We start from the raw sequence: 6,705 nt of genomic DNA, 5'->3' as shown, positions 1-6,705 counted from the left end.
GACATTTGAAAAGAAAGAAATAAGGCTGGTTATGCCATTGGATCCAGCTGAAGGTGTGCGGTATACTGAACCAATCCACGATTATGAGGAAGACGATGACATTGATCAGATCTATAAGTTGACTACACAGGATGAAGATTGGATTAACCCCATGGCAGATGGATGAATCACATGAGAGAAGGAAAGCTCTTGTAATTCAGATTCAGATGAGGAGCTCGAACACTGGAAAAACCGATTGCATGAAGTATCTTCATTGCGTTGCAATAGGCTTACCAAATTGCTACGATGTATATCCATCAAGGTACGCAATTTACCATATTATGATGGTTTAGGGGATGTCAATTTATTTCTGGATAAATTTGAAAGGGACGTCCAGAGGAACATTGGTTCCAATCACTAGATATTGTGTTGTGAGCTACGCCTGCCCGTTGGTGGGGCACGCATAAAAACAGTTTTACAGATTGGAAGGAGTTTTGAAGAATGATGAAGTTGAGCTTTTGGTATGCTAATACCCGCATAACAGAGAAATACATAGGGAAGGATGATTCATGCGAGCACTTAGCTCGTTGGAAAAAAACATGGAGAGAAGAACCGCAGCCGGAGTGGGTTCATATATTTTTCCACACATTGGATACAATACCGATGAACTGGTATCTGGAAATGGAGCTGCGACATGGAACCGCTAAATGCGATGTTTTGAAAGAAACTTTTATGCTAAATTTTAGCTTTGAAGATGGATTTAAGTGTATAGATGAAGGATCACAGACAATCAAAACATCTATATTCAAAATGCTTGAAGAACCGGTTGAATGGGTCTAACCAAATTGGGCTATGCAGATGTGCAATGTACTTGAATGCTACTATGTAACTGTGGAGGATGGTAAAGAAGATCCCAGGAACATCCAGATTCCTGAGTCTGAAGGACAGTGTAAAGTCGAGGGACCTAAGGCATAAATCCTTGGTATATCAAAGCCTTTAAAGACAAAACAAGTGAATATTGGACCGGAAGCACAACTGAAGTTCATGAACATAGGTGACTATTGGGACGAAGATACAATAGATAAGGTCGTGAAGCTCCTGGGAGAGTATCAAGACTTGTTTCCCACCAAGTTCTCTAATCTAAAGGGGATAGTAGGAGATCTAGGAGTCATGAAGATCACTTTGAAGCTAGATGAAAAGTCGGTGAAACAACACCCCTACCAATTAAATCCTAAGTATAAGGAAAAAGTGTGCAAGGAATTGGATAAAATGTTTGAAGTCGGGATCATTGAACCTGTTGATGAATCAGACTAAGTTATTCCCATGGTGGTTCAAGAAAAGAAAACGCAGGGTGAAATTCGGATATGCATAGAATTAAGAAAGTTAAATGATGTGTGTGTCCATGATCCATTCCCTACGCCATTCACAGATGAGGTATTGGAGAATGTTGGAGGACATGAAGCCTATTCGTTCACGGATGGATTCTCAGGGTAACATCATATCAAAATCGTTCCAGAAGATTGAAGTAAGACCACCTTCACAACTGAATGGGGTTGTTTTCCGTATACATTGATGCCTTTCGGGCTTAAGAATGCCCCTACAATTTTCTCTAGGGTGGTAATTGCAGCCTTCAAGGAATTTATCCATAAATTTTTGGAGGTCTACTTCGATGACTAGACAATGTTTGGGTTAGTAAAGAGACATGTTGCTAGCCTGCTCCTCATGTTGGATACTTGTTGAAAGCATCAGATAGCACTTAATTTGAAGAAATGCATATTCTATGTACCCTATGTGATACACTTGGGTCATGTTGTTTGCAATCAGGGATTGATGGTAGATCCTACCAACATTGCAGTAATCGTCTACTTGGAAGCCCTGAAGAATGTTAAACAACTACAGGATATTATAGGAAGTTTATCAAAGCATATGCCCAAATCATTGCACCTATGGAAAAATTATTGAAGAAGGCTGCGACATTTTGCTGGGACGAGGACTACGAGAAAGTTTATATATTTTGAATGAGAAAATGGTCACTGCGCCCATTCTAGTGTTCACCGATTGGAAGGAGTTCCAAATTCATGTAGATGCTTCTTGCATAGCGTTAGGAGCTATTCTGAACCAACCAGGTGAAGGAGATATTGACCATCTGATAGCATTTGCAAGTAGAAAATTTTCTAAGGTGGAAAAGAACTATTCAACCACAGAGTGCGAAGGTTTGGCAATGGTGTATGCACTGCAGAAATTCAAGCACTATCTGTTGTGTGCACACTTCAAGATGTATACAGATCATTCTGCTCTGAAATACTTGGTCAACAAGCCTGTGTTAGGGGGAATATTTGCAAATGGTTGCTGATGTTCCAGGAATATGATTTCGAAGTAATTGTGAAGCTAGGGTGCTTGAATGTTGATCCAAGCCACCTATCACGAATTGAGAATGGAGATGAGTCTATGAGTCTGGAGGAAGGGTTGCCTGATGCACAACTCTTTGTTGTCCGCATCACAAATGATCATTTCGCAGATATCATTCAATTCTTATCTACAGTTGCGGCTCTTGAAAGGTATTTGATGCAACAGAAGAAAGAATTGGTGGTCCAGGTTGCAGATTTCTTTGTTATCGCTAGACATCTATATAAAATAGGATCTGACAAAATACTGCATAGGTATATTCTGGAGTATGATCAGAAAAATATCCTTGCAGAAGCACTCGAGGAATGGAAGGAGGACGATATGCAGGAATAGAAAATGTACAGAATGTCCTACACATATGACTTTGGTGGGAAACTATGCATAAAGGCTCCAAAATATATTGCAGAGCATGCGATGTCTGTCAGAGGACAAGGAGACTGTCATGAAGAGATGAATTACCACTAAATCTGCAAGTGACGTTGCATGTGTTCGATAAGTGGGCAATATATTTTTTAGGACTGATGCAACCATTGGGGAAGAAGACAGAGGCCAGATATATCATTACCACAACTGAATACTTAACCAGGTGGGTGAAGGCATAACCTGTAAAATATTGTAGCGAACCTACTGCCTTGAAGTTTATTTTTGAGTATATTTTGTCTCAGTTCAGCTTCCCTGAGATTTTGATAAGTAATAGGGGCACACACTTTTTGAATGAGAAAATTGTTGCATTGCTTGAAGAATTCCAGGTCTATCATTAGAAGAGTACGCCTTATCACCCCCAAAAAAATGGCACAGTAGAAGCCTTCAACAAGATTCTGGAAAGTGTTTTGACAAAGATTTGCAACACGAAGCGAAATGACTGGGATGTGCGCATACCAATGGTCCTTTGGGAATACAAGACTACTTGTAAAAAGTTAACAGGACAAACACTATTCAGACTGGTATATGGGAAGGAAGTTGTAATGCCAATGGAGTACATATTGGCAATTTTACGGATTGCAACAGTTACTGACGTGGCTGATCACAATACCATTGAATAACGGCTCGCGTAACTCGTTGAGTTGGAGGAAGATCGCTTCTTGGCTAGATTCCATCAACAAGTGCAGAAGGGTCGTGAGAAGGCATGGCATGATCACCATATCAAACAATGCACCTTTAAAATTGTATATTTAGTATTTCTATATGACCGTAAGTTCACAAAATTCCAGGGAAAATTTCAAATGCATTGGTTGGTGCCCTATGTTGAGAAGGAAATTATAGATGGAGGCACAGTTCAGCTCGCGAAGCTGAATGGGGAATTATTTCTAGGAAAAGTCAATGGCAGTCACTTGAAGTTGTACAAGGGTGATCCTGCCCCTGTGAAATGACTATATGGTTGCAAGGTAGTCTTAGTACTCTAGGCAGCTACAAGGAAGTACGAGACTTTAAACTACACTACCCGAAATTTAGAAAGGCAAAATGAAGGGACTACATGACAAGTAGAAGGACGACGCCAAGGGGAGTTGCTTCGAAGGGGCTGCACTAGGTGGTTGGGCCCCACATAGCACGACCAAAATGTGACCGTTAGAAGCACTATAGCTAATTGGATGGAGAATTTTCCATTGAAAGGAGTAAGGTGGGGGGAGAATTTAAGATGCGTATCTTTGGAAATCTGCTACCAAATGTGCATCAATGACCAAGAATTGGAGGGAATGGTCAGATTTTAATTCAAATTGATCTATAAATATGGCATACTGCTCCACATTCGAACACTTTGATTCCTAAGAGTTTGCCTTAAGACTTTTTGCCTTACTTTGCGCCAAGTATAGTGCTAAATGTTTGAGCCAGATTGGGAGGAACTCCTTTCACGGCCAAAGTTCGAAAACTTGTTGGATTACTACCATGCGAGCTTCCTTGAGAGAATGACTACAAATCACCCTGAGATGGAGCCAGTTCCACCTGAAACAGCAGCAACCCCATATGCACCTAAAGGGTTGTGTACTATTGTGCCTAGGTCACCAAGGCCTAATCCATCTACTTCTACGGTGGTAGATAGGAAGAAGAAGAAACCTCAGCAAGTGCTGGTGTGGCAATTGTCGTGGAAGAATCTGACAGAAATCTGCTAGAAGGGAAAAATGGGTAAATCCAAATAGTCGATGAAGCCATTGGATCTGGATGAGGGAGAATGTTACACAACATTTTGTCACTATCCTTATACTCCCCCTTCCTTGATCCTGGAGGACCTCTACAGTGAACCCCGTATGCTTTGCCTTCATGGAGAAACTCCCATTATTTCCCACTTCATGAGCAGATCATTTCCATTTTGCACCATTTCCCCTTAAACTTCTGTTTTTCCCAATTTACAAGATTTGCGTTAATGACCTTTGTCTCCCCCGTGATGATGTGCAAAAAAATAGCACTATTCCCCACACCGATCAGTGCAACTAAGCTATGTTCCAACCACGTCAGTCCTATTATGGAAAGTTTTTTAAATTAGAGCTGAAGCTTCCAAATCTATAAGCTCCGTAATGGAAGTCTGGTAAATGGTTTGGCCGGATGGGGTCGAGGATGATAGTTTGGGCTCCTTTCCCCTATAATGATGGAACTACCCCAAGGGATAAGTCCTTCTCCCATGAGAAGAGGATCCATCCCCCATTCATCTTTCCTATATAAACCTCCCTTCCTCCCAATCACAGACTAGCATGTGAAAATCAGAGTTAGAGTTTTCACTGAGTGTGAATATACTATTTTAGACAAGCAAGCTATTACTAGTTGTAGCCATCTAGTTTTGTGAGGGAGAAGTTTGTTTGGCTTGGAGTGAAGCCTAGAGGGAAGAGTATTTAAACTATTGTTGTTTGTAGCCATCATGAAGTGCTAGCAGAAGTGTGTGGGAACCTTGTCTTGTGAGAGGAAGACTATGATGTCAAGATGAATGGTTGTAATCTCTCTTTGAATATTAATATATGCAACTATCGATTGATTTCCTACATGTTTGTAATATTACGTATTCGTGTCTTAATGCTTCTTGACTTGTTAAGTAGGTTGAATTGCAATTTGTCTATTATTATGTTTGTGTGTTGTTGTTGTTTACTTGTTTCAGGAGCTTGAAGAAGGAAGCGAGAGATTGCTGGAGAAAGCAAGCGAGGACATCATCAACCAAGATAAGTGATCAAGAGGTAGGCCCTCTTGATTGATTCTAACCTAAGGAAATCTTCCATAGAATGTATCTATTGTGGCAAGACCCATTATTGGGCTAGAGGAATTTGTTCCTGTCCACATTTATAATCTTACTTCACCAAAAATTGGCGATTCCACTGGGGAGATCCCATCCTTTTATTTGTTTTCAATTTCATGATTTCGTGAGAACTTTGCTAGTTCCATGTTTTCCCTTTTGTTATGTTGTTGTTCTCCTGCTTAATGGCCTAACTCTAAAATCCATAGTAGCAAATTTGGTCCCTGTTTTGAATTTTTTTAATTTTTTCTTAGTTCCCTCAGGACACCGTGTTTAATCGGCTGACAATCACAGATCAATGTGAATTGCAGAGGAACATTCACGCCAACCCACCTCTGGTGCTTGTTTTCAGTTAGGCAATCGCACCAATCCCTGTAAGTGAAGATTAGGGCTAGACCCCAATCTTGGCCAGTGTGTTCTTCTCTTGTGTTTTTGATCTTGTGATATTTTTTACTATTTTCTCCCTAATTAGAAACCTACTTTTCATTTGGTTTTTCCTTGATTGTAGGCTTTTCATCTTGCTATTTGATTGATCGAGCCATTGAGTGGCCAACTACACTAGGACATCGAGTTATTCGTCCATTCAGCAGCTTGTAGACTCATCAAGTTCAGCTCTAGGTGTGTTTTCTCCTTGCATTTGTTTTTTGGTCCCTCTTGCGACTTTGACCTCTTTTGCACAAGTTTGAAAAAGTTTTTCTTACTAGTTTGAATGTCATTTTCCAGCATAGATTACATTGTCAGTCTTGTGTTTGGTAAAGTCGGTGTTTCATTGATATGAATGAACTTCTCTTTTCATGTTTGCATCTGCTTGAAGAGCTCATAGTCTCAAAAAAATTTTCATTAAAAGACTGTATGCAAAAATTTTGTTTCGTTGTTTCATGAGAAAATATGAAATTCTAGCTTGTTGCATCATCATGATTCGCATCTCTTAAAAACTAGAATTGCATTAGCATTTGAAAAAGGAAGAGAAAATTTTTCATTTCGAAAGGACTGATAGATAAGTGCTTATCAGTAAATTGAATTGGAATGCATTTTTCATTAGTTTATTTTTCGAAAAAGTGTAGTGAAAGATCATTTTGTTTGCATTTGATTGAGTAGTTTCTACC

Source organism: Pinus tabuliformis, chromosome 4_2, assembly GCF_031772625.1.
Source record: "Pinus tabuliformis cultivar Carrire ecotype Pingquan chromosome 4_2, CPIR1, whole genome shotgun sequence".
Classification (NCBI taxonomy): Eukaryota; Viridiplantae; Streptophyta; class Pinopsida; order Pinales; family Pinaceae; genus Pinus; species Pinus tabuliformis.
Note: the sequence above shows the minus strand (reverse complement) of the source record.